Source organism: Ictidomys tridecemlineatus, chromosome 15 (assembly GCF_052094955.1).
Source record: "Ictidomys tridecemlineatus isolate mIctTri1 chromosome 15, mIctTri1.hap1, whole genome shotgun sequence".
NCBI classification, from domain to species: Eukaryota; Metazoa; Chordata; class Mammalia; order Rodentia; family Sciuridae; genus Ictidomys; species Ictidomys tridecemlineatus.
Window position 1 is genome coordinate 47,092,176 of NC_135491.1, and position 15,984 is coordinate 47,108,159.

A 15,984-nucleotide genomic window follows, 5' to 3' on the forward strand; every position below is an offset into this window, starting at 1 on the left:
CACAAAAATTGAAAAATACAGGCTGGGTTTGTGGCTCAGCAGTAGAGCACCTGCCTAGCACATGTGAGGCCCTGGGTTCAATCCTCAGCACCACATAAAAATAAATAAATAAAATAAAGGTATTGTGTCCATCTACAACTAAAAAATAAATATTAAAAAAAATTGAAAAATACATCTCTCTTTCCACAATAAGGCAAATGAATTTGAAAAGAATGAATTAGAAAATTATCAGTGACTGCTCCCCCAGCTTTTATTAGGTGTATTGGTGACCTACAAACAGAAATGCTCTCACTACAAAGTCATAAAAAATGGATCCAACCTACAATTTGGGGAGTTATTCTCCTCTATAAACAGCAGACTCTAAAGAAAACACTTTGGTACTTTTAGATTTTAATAAAAATTTCCTGTCCCTTGTAAGAAAAACAAATAGGAGCTAAAAGCCAAAGCAACCTGGCCTTGCTGTGGGACTCCAGAGTCACAGTGCTGCCCTTGAGAATGATTTGTCATCCTAGGCAAGGTTGGTATTAAGTAAAGCTGGGGTGACTTTCAGTTCATTCTGAAAATTAAATATTTTCATTAGATAGAAAACAAGGACATCAACATGCAGTTTGTCAGCCTTGAAATTTGTCACGATTAAAATGCTGAGATTGTGCCAACTGCGTTTTATAAATCAACTTAGCAAGTGTTTGTCAAGACCTTAGCAAGTCCTTTCGAGAAAAATCAAAAAAGGTTTGAGGCGTAAGCGTTCATCTGAGGGAACCCAGCAATGTGTTTAACAAAAGCAATTCAGAATACCCCAAACACACTGTGTGATTTACCTGATTTCTCGGTTTCTGTAGAATCCCTCCATTGAGAAGCTCATGGGTACATTTTTGACCTGTTCTAATCAACGGAAATTGGTCCTCAACTTTAGAAGGTAGGAGGGAAAATGGCAGAGGATGTTGCTAAGGACTTGCAGGCTTCTAAGTAACCCTGATTAATTCCACCTGATGCAGCGTTTGAGCCATCTCCAAAACATCACTTCCCCTCAAGTGAACAAAGATTTCCTCCATTCATGGAAAATTTGACACTTGCTTTAAGTGATTCCCCTGTGAGTGTATGCAAGGATTTTCTACTTTTGAAAAACTATAGGAATGACCACAGCCGAGATATTAAGATGACTTCACATTTGAGAACCAAAGAAACCATTTTACTCTGAACAAGTATATCAAAACCTCATGTTACACACCTTAAACATATACCCCTAAAAAGAGAAAATGTGCAATAAAAAAGAGCCAAAGAAATGTGGAAGGTATAATTTCCTTGGATTTTTATTGATTCCCATATTAGGCAAACTGCACCATGTAAGTAATAATACTGTAAGAAATGCAATATGGAAAATCGATTACCTCTTCAATATCTGGCTTCCTGAATCAGACAGCACAAACAATTTGAGTTAGTGTGTTTAAGATGGATTAGAGAATATATATTACACAATCTTTTATGTAAAAAGAAAAAAAAGGAGCTAAAAAATATGGCCTGGAAGCTTCATCATCTAAGAAGTCCCCAACATCGTCCTTGCCCAGTCCCCACCCTCACTGTTGTCACCAACTTGAGAGTCAGGTGTGGAGCAAATGTGGCCTATAGATTAAAGGCTCCAAAAGTCTCACTATAGTATTGAACAAAAGCATAGAGGGAGTGTTTTGCTCATGAACGGGGAGTTTAACACATTGGAGTTTCTATTTATAGAAACAAACTCACACAAATTCTCCAGTGAACAGTGGCTATATGAACTTGCTCCTGAGCGCCCACCAACCATTGTCACCTGTCGCTTTTAATATAAATATGGATTCCTACCAAGATGCCAGGGCATTGTAAATTCACACATTCACTCACCCCACTTCTGCTCTAATCTATAATAAGCCATCAGAAGAGGCAGTGTAATATGCAGCTGGACTCAGAAGCATGATAAATATGCCCGTGGAACAGACAAGTAATGACTAAGGCTGAGTGGACCCACCAGACTCTCCATCCAGAGACAGACAATGACAACGGGAGAGAGAGAGAGAGAGAGAGAAATGAACCTTACATTTAAAATGAGCCTGTATGCCAAAATTCCAAACCACATGAAAAAATCTAAAGTCAATAGAATGAATGAAGTCTACAGTTAGAACATGGATGTTCTATAGATGAAGTAAATGATCTGAAAGAGTCTGACAAGGAATTTGAGTTAGCATGTTTAAGATGTTCAAAGTTGGGGCTGGGGTTGTAGCTCAGTGATAGAGTGCTTGCCTAGCACGTGTAAGGCACTGGATTCCATCCTCAGCCCCACATAAAAATAGATAAATTAGATAAAGGTACTATGTTCATCTACAACCAAACATATTTTTTTTAAAATGATGTTCAAAGTCAGCTAGGTTTATATCCACTAAAACTAAACAAGAATAAATATGTTTTAAAGCTGAATTCAAACTATTATCTTGAAGTAGGTACAAATAAAGCAAAAAAAAATGAATGTGAAAAAAATAATTAAAAATCTTGAAAAACAAAAAATTTGGAAGTCATTCTAAAAATGACCTCTGAACTTGATACACACAATACTCCTCAATGCATACAGTTATTGATCTCTAAAAACAGATTTTGAGACACCACATATGATTAATAGGTTCAGAAAAAAGAATAGAAAATGGTAAATTTCATATAATTAAATTTTTAATTTTTTATATGAAGATGCTCTATAAACAAAGCTAAATAATAATAATTCTACAACAGATACATAATAAGAAACCAACAAAAAATGTAAAGCTAGTAGATAGAAAGATTATTTTTAAACAAAAGAAAAATTATATTAACTTGAAACTTCTCAGCAGTAATAGTTACTGAAGACAGGTGAATAGAGTACTAAAAAAAAATTAACTGTCAATATACACTTTAATACCCAGTTAAACTACTTTTTAAGACTAAGAGGAAACTAAAATTCTTTATAGTTAAGTATAGATTAGGTGTTTAACATCCTCTGAGTTTTAAGAGAACTATTAATAGAACCTAGAGCAGATTCAAAAAGCAGTAAGAAAAAAAAAGGTAAAGTAAAATGTCAATAAATTTAATTGACTGCTTACTTTTTAAAACAATTTTGTGTTTTAAAATTAAAATGATAGGCAGCATTGTCAGGCTGGAGAAGGGAAGATTTCAAAGAATAAAATATTTTATAATGCTCAGGACTATGATAGAAATACTACATGTCTCTTAGCTTTTGTTATAAAAATCTACAGTTAATATATGTGTTTTTAAAAGTAAGGCTCATGGCTAAAATAATAGATCTACAATAGTTCAAATAGTTCAAAACCAGTAGTGATCAATATGACCAAAAATCTATTGTTAAAAAAACTAGGAAATGTTGTGCGTGCGGTGGGGCACGCCTGTAGTCCCAGTGGCTCAGGAGGCTGAGGCAGGAGAATTGAGAATTCAAAGCCAGCCTCAGCAATAGTGAAATGCTGAGCAACTCAGAGAGACCCTGTCCCCAAATAAAAAACAAAATAGGGCTGGGGATGTGACTCAGTGACTGAATGACCCTGAGTTTAGTCCTCAGTACCAAAAAAAAAATTATATATATATATATATATATATATATATATATATATATATATATATATATATATATATATAGAGAGAGAGAGAGAGAGAGAGAGAGAAAGACATATTTAATATACATATATGAAAATATAAAAATCTGTATATATAAAAATTAATAGCAAAAAAATGAGGAGAAGGAAGGAAGGAGGAAACAATTTTAGAAAATGAATCTTATCGTTGAATAAAGGATTTAAGTACAGAAAAATTAAAACTTGTAGGAGTCATAATTTTATGCTAACAAGTTTGAGACAGAAAAAGCTTATAGAAAACCTAGAAAAATATGAAGTACCTTCTTCTCCAGAAGAAATGAAAATATTAGCAGTTTAAAATTTGAATATATAATCAAATATCTCATCACAAAAAATAGTAAATTTAGAAAGGCTTACAAATATTTACTAAAATATAAGGAACTGAAAAATCCCTAATAATCTATTTCAGAGAGTAGAAAGAAAAATATGGCCCAGTTCATTTTATGAGGCTAATATGATCCCCAAATCTGGCAAGAACAAAATAAGAAAATACAGCAAGGAACCAATCTCATTTATGAACCCAGTTGTACGAGTTCTAAATGAACAAACAAAACTAGCAAATCAAAATCAGCATTAGATAAAATATAGAAATGCATATTAATGAAGATGAGTTATTTTCAGGAGCGCAAAAAATGATTTAAATTCAGAAGAGGGATAATATGATCTATCATGTTAACAGATAAAAAAAACACACTGTATGATATAGAAAAATGATTCAGTTAAATAAATTCTTGTTCAGGGTGCTAACCTAGACATCAGGAAGTTCTTAAGCCAATAAAGGGTATCAAAAGATATATATATATATATATATATATATATATATATATATATACAACAAATATCATAATTATGGCATTCCATTAGAGTCATTCTCTTTTGGTAAAGAAAATTAAGAAAATGATACTGGTAATTATTGTGACATAAATATATAATCTATGAAATTTCAGGAAGGGGTTTTGGAAGAGTAATAGAGCAGATTGTCCCTATCCTCTTATCAAAACAGATTAAGAAGCAACAATAATTAAAGTAATTTTGTACTGTTAAAGAAATAGAATCAAAATAGAATCCAGAAATAAACCTAAACATGAAATAAAGATCAAGTTAGTAAAGAAGAGATGGATTACTTAATGAAGAGTATAAAACACCTGGCTAAACATCTGGAAAGAAAATCAAGTGGCATCAGTAAACCCAAATAAATTCCAGATGGATCCGAGACTTTAAAGGGACAAAAGCATAAAAGTTACAGGAAAGAATACAGGTGAACTTGAGATCCTGAAGAGGACACACTTTTTAAAATAAACATAAAGACCAGAAGCCACAATGAGAAGATCAATAAATTTGGCTATATACAAACCAATAACACTAAACAACCCAATACAAAAATAAGAAATGCAAAAACATCATGTGATATCAAAAGTCATCATCTATTGGTAATAATGCAAAAGTTTGAGAATATAAATTCCTGGCAAGGGATTCTCTCATTGTGCTTTGTAAGAATACAAAGAATGTAATTTTTAGAGGACAATTTGGTAATAACTATAAAAAATTTAAATGCACATATTTTGTATCCAGTGTTCCAGCTAGGAGGAATTTGTAGATATGCACACACATACACGGAGATACTTGTTTAAGCATTATTTTTAAATAGACAGAAAAGTCACATATATGGCAAAGAGAGGGCTGAATTTTAAAAGAATAGTGTACCCAAAGGTGGATTACTACATGGCCTTAAATAAAAGGGGACAAATCTGAACAAACAGGTACAAAAGCATCTGCAGTTATCATTCTCGAGTAAAAACATACCAAGTGCAGAGAAGTGCACTTTAGTATGAATATTTTGAGTAAAAAGAGGCAGAGAAAGGGAGAGAGATGTGGATGGATTATATATATTGAATTAAGTGTATTTTATATATAAATTTTGATGGCATATGCATGGAAAAGTTTTCTGAACAGATACTTTGGAGATGACCTACTGAGAACAGTGAGGATTTATTTTCATCTTATGGCTTCCTGTTTTTTAGTTGAATTTGCTAACCACATGGTAAATTTTTTTTTAATTTTCATATCCCTCAAGGGTGACTCAGGTGGTAGATTTGTGGGCTACTCATTTTCTTTATATTTTAATAAATTTTTCAGCTAGTTCATGGCCCTTGTATCTATGCTTTATTTTTTCTTTGTTAGATAGAATTTAGATTGCTTTCTGTGCATCCTCTTGCAGAGGTGAACCCCAGGAATGTTACCAAATGAGGGTTCCGACACTCTTATCTGTTTAGCCTATTTGCTCGTATCAGCTTAGAGATTGATAGACTGTTACAGAGCAAAGAAATTGTGTCATGTCTAGTGGTACTTTTCCCCCAGGGATCAAGAGACCCCTTAAAAATGCTGATGTTGATGGAATATTTGTGTACAATACTAATAATAATGAAATATCATTATCAAAAAATGATTTGCCTATATCAACTGATGTTTCTAGTAAACCTATTTCTTTTCACTTCTCCTAAAGTAACTATTGGGAATGACTTTCGGCTCATGGAGAACAATGATTGTGTTTTTGTTTTGTGTCCTTAGACGCCAGCTCAGTGCTGAGCACAAATTGGATGCTCAATGAATATTGGTGGGAAAAGATAAATTAGAAGCTAAGGACTTTTCTTACTTCCAATTAGCAACATGTTTGCATCAGGAGATTATCTCAAGTGTCATATTTATTGATTTAACAAGCACAAATTGAGCATTATTTTATACACAGCTGTTTTTTGGAATAACAGGCCTCAAACTGTTTTACAAATATAGGATACCCAATATTTTATTTTGCAATATAAAATAATTGTAAAATATTTTCTGTAGTCTGTTTTCACTACCATGCTTTAATAAAAGGGCACTGAGTAGCCCTCTCCAAATAGAAAGGCTATAATCTTAGATTAAAAACCAGTCTTTCGGGCTGGGGGTGTGGCTCAGCAGTAGAGCACTCGCCTAACACGTGCGTGGCCCTGAGTTCGATCCTCAGCACCACATAGAAATAAATAAAATAAAGGTATTATGTCCAACTACAACTAAAAAAATAAATATTTTTTAAAAACGGTCTTTAAATAAATAAATACGATAAGCTTTCCCTTTTTGTTTTATTTATTTTCACTCAGTGCCAAGTTCTACAAAATGCCAAGGCCAGGGCCATACCCCAAGCAAATTAAATCACAACCTTTGGGGTGAAGGGCAGCAGGAGTGGGTCCAGGTTTGGGGAGAACTTCTTAAAATGAAAAACGTTACAAAACAAAATTGCCAACCAAAAAGAAAAAGAAAAAAAAAAATCCCAGGCTTTGAATTTTTTTAAATCAAGAAAGAAACCTTACAAATTGCCAAAACCCAGGCCTTTCACTTCTGAGATCTCCTGGATTGTCCTGATTGCAACCTGGCTTCCTCCCCTCTCCATCTAGAATACTCTATAACTCCCAGCTCTCAAAGAGCACCATGCAAATGAGATCCTGAAGCTTGAGTCTCATTGGTTTGAAGGTAAACCCTCCTCCGGTCCTAGGCATGTCCATTTTATAAACTCTCCACCTGGTTCTCACAAGCAGCCTGATCAGGACCACTAACTTCTATACAGCAAATAATGAATACCCTCCACTGGGCAGAAGCTGTTTCAAGGTGGTGGATCCGCCCTCAGGTTTCAACATCTCTCACCACTCGCACACACCCTTGAGCTGTGTCCTCGTGGAGTACGAGCCTCCACCTTCCCTCCATGAACCATCGAATGTCTATTGAAGGACCTGCTGTGGATTTGACCCTGTGCTATGAGGGCTGCAAAATTCAGACCCTGCCCTGAGATGAACTCTGCGTAGAGGAAAGTTCACCAAGAGCAGTTGGGCTTCTCTAGCCACCTCCCTGATTGCTGCTGTTTTGCCTTTTCTGGGCTCCACACTTCTAGGCATATAGGTGGGATTTGACAAATCCTAGAAAAATAAGTTGCATAAAAACTTTCTTCAATGAGAACCTGGACTACCAGGGTCCAAAGTGATTTTTAAAATTAATTATAGCATGATGCTTAGAATAACTAAGATTTTTAAGCCACTGTGACTTGCCTATGCTGATGGCAATGCAAAATGGTGCATCCTCTTTGGAAAGTATTTGGCCGGTTTCTTTCTCATAGAGCTTCACACATGCACAAAGATCAAGCAGGCCCACTGCTAGGAATCAGTGGAAGAGAACTAAAAATATATGCCCACAAGAGATTTGTACATGAATGCTCAGAGCAGCAGCATTCCTAGTAGCTAAAGGTGGAAACAATCCAGATGTCCATCTGCTGGGAAATAAACTTGGCACGTCCTTACCAAGGAGTACTACTTATCCATTAAAAGGTACCAATTGCTGGTACTTGGGGCACCATGGGTAGATCTCTTTAAGTGAAAGGGACCCTCACACCAACAAAAAGTACTTACAGATTCTACCTATAGGACATTCTGGGAAAAGCAGAATTATAGAGACAAAACTCAGATCCACTGACACCTGGGCTGGGCGAGTGAAAGGGCATCTACAAGAAAAGGGCGTGAGGAGGTTTTAGACAGTAGAGCCACTCTGCACCTGGATTATGGTGGTGGCAACGTGACTGTTTACATTTGTCAAAAATCATTCAACCAGACACTTTAAAAGGGAGAATTTTCCTGAATGTAAATGATACTGTAATCATCCAGACTTAAATTAAAAACAATAATAATAATGATAAAACCTAAAGTACTTAAATGACAACTACCAAATTAGGACAAAGGGTGCTTTCCTGGAGTACAAACAGGTGCCAGGCTAGAGGGTGCGGCTAGGAGGAAACAATAACCAAAGAACTTGCAACCCCAAAGTGGGGTGAGCCCAGGTCTTTATTCCCATCCCTGTGTCCACGTGGCTTCTTGTCCCCAGTGGTAGGCACTGCGATAAGCCGGGCCTCTGAACATCTGTGGCAAGTTCCTGGGCCCACCCAGTTCGTAGGTGCCCCACTGAGTAGCAGCTTGGGCTGCCCGCTGCTTGCTGCCCCCCTTGGCAGGAAGCTTGCATTCAGTGAGAGCAACCAGGCCCCGGTCCAGGCCTCCCCTGGGTCTCCATGGTTATCCCTAAGCAAGGGGAGAATGCAGTGTTTCGGGTTGCACCAACCCCTCATTTTAAAACAAAAGTCTGATGAAAGGGCAGGTGTGGCCCGGAGCCCTCTGTGATTAGCTGTAATTCTTGGCAGAGTGCGACATGCTTATTCTTCTGAATTAGCACAGAGCACAAGGCATTTACCACGGTGCTAATTGCTATTGGATGAAAACAAGCAGTCCCAGTATGTGGGCACGAGGCTCGACAAAACAGATGCCAGAGCCATTCAGAGCCATGCCCTGCACCGTGCGCTGTGCCGGGGGCTGAGAACCATTCTATCGAAATGTCAGTCTCCTGTGGGTCGGGCAGGAAGTGCTTCTAGCTGAGTAACTGACAACCGCACCCCCTCCGCCTCCCCTGCTGTACTCGGGGTACTTGCATTCGGTCCTGTTGTCCATGCATCCGTAGAGTTGGACAGGGAGATCGTGCCACATCCTTAAGCTTCTCCCCCAGAGCTCTGCAGCCCAGAGAATTCCCTCCTTCGAAAGGGACGCCCATGCTCCAGCAAAGCCAACATAGGCCAAGAGCAACTCAGACCACCAGACTTCTTGGCAAATCCAATCTCGGAAAAACAGTAGGCTTCCTTCCACTCACTTGTTATGGAGTGAAAAAGATCTATGCACTTCTATTCCTTGTTTCTTCTTGGCTTCCCAACCATCAATAGAGACCTATGGAGATGGAAATGTCTAGTAAATCAGACCCACTGACCTCCAGTGGGGTTAGTAAAAGCATTAATTTCACTGTCCACTTTGTGTAACACACACCTGGGGAGTGAGGAGGGGACCTTGGGAACTAAAAAACTAAATACCCTTCGTCATGGTTTTCACTTACTTCTCCTTTAGTTAAAAATAAAACTGGGGAAAAATAAAAGGAGAGGAAAGTTCACTTACTGGAGCTTTGCTTATTGCTGTACGATGCCTAGAAGCCGTGGTGCAGAGTCTCTCAGGACCTTCTGGTGAACAGAGTTTGCTCCCAGGAGTCCAGCCCAGCTTCTCCTCCTCAAGGTACCCCAGACCAAGCACACTGATGGGGGCTTTGGCAGCAAAGGGTTGCAGGAGGCAAAGCTTTCATGGCAGATAGTCAGGGCTCAGAGGTACAAAAAAAAAATGCCTATAGCAAAGAGCCCACCTCCTGACAGATAAAAATACCCCATGATTTAGTGAATTATGGCAGAATACCAAATAAATACAGATCTGAGCCTGGTTAATCAGCACCAGTGACCACCCTGTCTGCCCAAATTCCATCTCTCCCAAACCTAGTCAAACCATGGAAACCTAGCTGCCTGGTGGTGGTGGGAGTGGTCATGAGGAAGCCATCTACTCCCTGTTTATACAAGAGGACATCCCCCACCCCCAAGAAACCTGTGTCCTGGACCCAAGATGGAGTCACAAAGGGAATGGATATTTTACAAGAGTCAAAATGGCAATTGAATAAAACCCTCGCTTGATGGAGTAGAAAGATGGATGAGAACCTCCTTTTCTTTCTTCTTTCCTCCCCCTAATCCCAGTTAACTTCTGCCATAGACGTTTCTCCCCTGTTCCATGACACCTTACTCCTGAGGTCCTCATAGAAATATAAACAACCCATAAGTCATGTTTTTGCTTTTTCTCTTCCACGCACTTGGCCACAGGGGTGCCCTGGAAGACATGTAACAGAACTGGAGTGGAGATACCTGGGTTCAAATTTCCTATCTACCTCTCAGCTTCCACATAATCATGGCCAAGCCCCCTAAGCTCTTGGAGTCTGTCTTTGCACAGTGAAATGGGGCTGTGTTGATGCACATCACTTCTTCATAGAAGATTGTGAGAACTCTGGGTGACCTTACCTTTCAAGATGCTTGTTTTTGGATCTGTTACCTTGTATGTTATCTTGCGTGTAGTAAAAATATATAGTCATTCTTTAAATTTGTGACAGTTCTGCACCCCCACACACATACACCAAAAAAATGCAAAATTTGCAGGATGGGTTTATAAAAGTACTGGAACTCAGAAAAGAACTCAGCCTGAACCACCTACTGGGTGCAGGCTGGAAGCACTCTCTTTGCTTTTAAGGCCTAAAGGTTACATTTGCATCAGGGTCCTGCCACCATTTGATAAATGGTAGAGCAGCTAGATCTTTCCCTTGAATAACATCAGTCCCATTGCCGTAGAGTAAGTGGTTTCTTTTCAGAATTGACTGCGGAATTGCTGCGTCTCCTCCAGTGTCTGTTAGCGATTGAGAAAGTGGTCAAGTTTGGGAAACTCCTGCTGGAAGACGAAGTGGTCCCTGACACCCACACCCTGCAGCTGTTCCCATTTTCATTCGTGGCCTGGGAACTCTTGCTTTCCTTTCCAGGACCCTTTCGGCTTTGGCCAGCAAAGCAGAACACCCCTCCTGAATAGAACCCCAAAGCACCTTCCCCCATTGCCAGTCACAGGGCTAGCAGAGATCACCATAGCCACTGTTACGCAAATGTCCAGAACCTTCTAAGTGGATGCTGTCCATTTGGGATAGAAAAGTGACCAGGGAAATTCCAGAGGGGCTGATGAGGTCACAGGCCAGAGTTTCCAGGTGATGACACAAATTTCCTTATCCCTCTCCTAAAATACCCTCTCAAAAGTACCCAGTACCCCACGGGCACCTCGGCTTATGCCAAGAGTCTGATGTTCACATGAAACATCTCAGGGTCTGGGGATGGCAGAGTTCTGAAAACGTGTCCATCAACAAGTGAGGCTGCGAGGGGAGGAACCCTGGGGAGAAGGAGACAGCGGCAGAGTTGACCCCAGCTTACCTCCTGTTTAGTCACCTTTTTCATTGCTGTGACCACGATACCTGACAAGAACAGCTTAGAGGAGGAGAAGTTGACAGGGACTCCTGGCTTCCGAGGTCTCAGTCCATAGATGGCTGACTTCATTGCTCCGGGCCCAGGGAGAGGCAGCACCTCATAGGGGAAGGGCCCAGAGGAGGAAAGTGCTCACCTCATGGCAGGCTCAGGAAGCAGAGAGAGATGCAGGGGCCACCAGGAAAACGAACCCTTCCATGGCACACCCTTGCTGACCCACCTCCTCCAGTCTTGACCCGCCTGCCCACAGTTACCACCCAGTCGGTCCATTCAAACTAGAATGGACCCATAATGCAATCATTCCTCCGCTGAACAGTCCTGTGTTGATGGGAGCTTTGAGGGTAGCACCTCATATCTGAACCCTAGCACCTCTTCCCCAACTGCCAGTCTGTAGGTTTCGGGGCCCCAGCAGATTCTACCTTTGTCTCTGAAATCAGGTCATTTCTTTGCCCGTGTGTCCATGGCCTTCTAGTAAACGGAGGTGCCGAAATATCCAAAGATTCTGATTGAGAGACTCTAGGGACTTTTGACAGGTGCTTAGCATGTCTAGAATCATCTATGTGAGGACAGTTGGGAGGAAAGTATAAGAGAGAAAAAATGAACAGATACCCAAATTTGAAGGGAAGAGGAATGAGTGGAGGGTATAGGCATGAAATTTAATTGGAATCAAGAAACCCTTCATTTATTTCTGAAAATGGATAGGATTCCTTGAAGGCATGGGGTGGGGGAGCGGTGGAGCTATTAGAGTAAAAGGGGAAATGAGGGAGGGAAGGAGGACAGGGATTCTGTGACCCAATCCCTAGCCTCATTTTGTAGGATATGAGCCTGTCTCACAGCACCTTCCCACCACAGCCAGGGAAGCACCTGCCTTCTTGATCCTACAGAAATAATTTATTGATCGTGTGATATGTGTGACTTATAGCAGGGGTCTGCAGTCTGTGGAGAAAGAGGGGAGACAAAAGGGTTTCTGCAACCAGGGCCTTGAACCCATTTCTCTTGCTCTAGCTGCAGAAGAATGATGGTCTGGGGCTTTGGAGGACACAAATTTTTCTATCCCTAGGTAGTGTCCTGGGCAGAAGCAGTGGGATCATGCTACTCATAGGTGGGGAGAGAAAGTTCATCTTGGTAGAGAATTGGTCACCCAAGACTTTCTAGGTGTGATTTGTAAATGTGGTCTCATTGAAGAGAGGCCTCATTGGGTTTGTTATCAGGTAGCGTTTGCTGTGTAACAAATGACTCTGAAATTTGTGACTTAAAATAGCAATCTTTTATTATTTAGCTCATTATTCTGTAGGTTGGCTGGGATGGATAGACAGCTAGGGCAGGAAGATAGTATTGGGACCAACTCAGGGGATTTCTGTGACCTCTTGGTGGCTTCATTGGGATTGAGTGATCTACAGGACCTCACACATGTATCTGGCAGTTGACTGGGGCATCTAGAATGGCCTCCACTGTAGCTTCTCAGATCAGCTCCACATGGTCTTACCTCTTCCCATAGGCTAGCCCAAGCTTTTACACAGCTTTTACATTCTTACAGAGTGAGGGTAAAAGCTCTAAGACCCCTTGAAGTAAAAGCTCCAATTCCATACAACATCATTTCCACATACTGAGGGAGAGGGAAAATAGACTCATCTTTGAGGGGAGGATCTATAAGAAATTTATGCCTATTTAAAACCTACCACAGCAAGCAATCTGGGCACCTCTGGTCTGGGGTCAAATCTGCTTCTGTTTGATGGTTCCAACTTGAGCAACCACTTCATTTCTCAGGCCCTATTTTTATTTCTTTCATCATCTGAAAAATATGAGACATGGTTATATGATCTCTGAAGACCCTTTTTGCTCTAAAAACTCATATATATATACACACACACATATATATATGTATATATATACACACATACATACACACATATATATATAATGTGTGTATATATGTGTGTGTATATATATATATATGTATATATACACAATGGAATATTATTCAGCAATAAAAGAGAATAAAATCATGGTATTTGCAGGTAAATGGATGAAGTTAGAGAATATAATGCTAAGTGAAGTTAGCCAATCCAAAAAAACCAAATGCCAAATGTTTTCTCTGATATAAGGATTTGGGGGGGCAGTGTGGGCGAATTAGAAGAACTTTAGATAGGACAAAGGTGTGGGAGGGGAAGGAAGGGGCATGGGGGTAGAAAGACAGTGGAATGAGATGGACATCATTACCCTAAGTACATGTATGAAGATGCGAATGGTGTGACTATACTTTGTGTACAACCAGAGATATGAAAAAAATGTGTTCTATATTGTAAAATGAAATGCAATGCATTCTGTTGTCATTTTTATAAATTAGAATAAAAAATAAATTTTAAAAAAGGACACATCACTGCTATTGCATTTTTACAAAGTCAAAATGAGAAATGTTATACAAAGTAAAGTAACAGGTCAATGCTCTTCAAAAATAGCAAGGTCCTAAAAGACAAAAAATACTGAAGAGGTGTTTCACAAGAAAAGAGATTAGAGACACGACAACTAAGTGTAATGAATTATTGGATTGGATCCTAGAGAAAGGGGGAATATTTTACTATAAAAGGCATTAATAGAACAGTGAATAAAATTTGAATAAGATATGTAGATATGCAAAAACAGTGATCTGGGGGCAGTAGCACATGCCTGTAATCCCAGCAGCTCAGGAGGCTGAGGCAGGAGGATCGCAATTTCTAAGCCAGCCTCAGAAAAAGTGAGGTGCTAAGCAACACAGTGAGACTCTGTCTCTAAATAAAATACAAAACAGGTCTGGGAATGTGGCTCAGTAGTCAAGTGTCCCTGAGTTCAATCCCTGATACACCCCCCCAAAAAAAAGATATGAAGGTGATAATATTATACCCATGCTAATGTGCTGATGTGGGCAACTTCTTTATGGTTATATAACAGAATGTGTTTGCTTTTAGAAAATGTTTAGAGGAAAAGTCATGGGAAAAATAAAACGTATGCACATATACATATACATGTATATAGACATAAATATATAGAAAGGGAGATGGAAGAGAGAAGTGAGGGAGAGATTGAGGATTTTAATGCAAATGTGATAAAGTAACACTTAGACAACCAGAGTGTATGGGAATTCTTTTCACTGTTTTTGCAAATTTTCTATAATTTTGAAATTATTTTTTAAGTTCAAAGAAAACATGCATATTTGAAATTTCAATAGATTTCATCAAATAGCTAGCTATAGAAACTGTACACATTTTCGCTCCCACCACCAGCAATGTACAAAAGTGGCACTTCATATTTACAAAATGCATTCACACATTACACTCGGAGAATTTATTACTACTCCAAGAAATAGAAAAAGGTATTTTCTTCATTTTACATAAATGAAGCTTCAAGAAGTGTAGACAGTAAGAGTAGTGGTTAAGAACACAGACTTTTGAAACAATAATTATATGCTATTTCATCCCAATCAGACTGGCAAACATTATAAAGTTTGAAAATACCAAGCGTTGGCAGGATGTGAAGAAATGAGCAGTCTCGTAGTGTGTTGGAGGAAGTGCAATTTTGTACAATCATTTTGGAGAGCAATTTGACAATATCTAATAAAGTGGAGGATGTGCATGTCCTGAAAGCCAGGAATCCCACATCTAGCTGTATTTCCTGGAGAAATGTTTACATGCACACAGAACCATGTTCCCAACAGTGCCAATTGCAATAGTAAAAAATGGGTGATGATCTCTATGTCCAACAAAGGGTGAATGGTCAAATACTCTGTGGTCAATTTGTTACAATATATCAACTTAAATAGAAGGACCAAAACTGTAGTTGGAACATAGAAAAAAACTCAAAAACTCCATGGTGAATAAAGAAAGTAAATTGCAAAAAGAATGTGTGCCTTTATGTACATTTTTAGAGTGTTATATATTTTTCATGAGCATACTTACATACATGTAAGAAAAGTCTAGAATCTTTCCCTGAGAGGACATGGTATCAGTTTCAGTGGAATGGTGATTTGTGGGAAGAAAGTGTGAAGGACAAGATCAAGAACGTATGAAAAGGAGATTTTCCTATATTTAGAACATTTCATTGGACCCAAAATAGGTATAAAGCGAATTGGACAAGAATATTAACATTCTTGCATTTGGGGTGCTAAGTATTGGGTGTTTGTTAAATTATACTGAGTGTTTTTCTGATATTTGAAATACTTCATAGCAAAGTAAAAAGTTTGGCAATAATGAACATGAGCTTTGAAATCAAATAATCCTGGATTCAGATCTCTAATACTTGTCGGTTGCATAAGATTAAATGGTTTTCTTAATGTCATTGACCTCAGTTTACCACGTATAGAATGCCAATAATAATGCTTGCTTTAAAAAGATGGTGTATCTAGAGTGAATGTGATAATATGTATGAAGC

The 15,984-nt window shown here is 38.8% G+C and overlaps 1 protein-coding gene across 1 annotated transcript in view; it reads left to right on the forward strand.

Annotated features, from left to right (window-relative positions):
- Zfhx3 (zinc finger homeobox 3) overlaps positions 1 to 15,984 on the forward strand; it is a 929,635-nt gene that overhangs the window by 506,627 nt on the left and 407,024 nt on the right. The window lies entirely within an intron of this gene.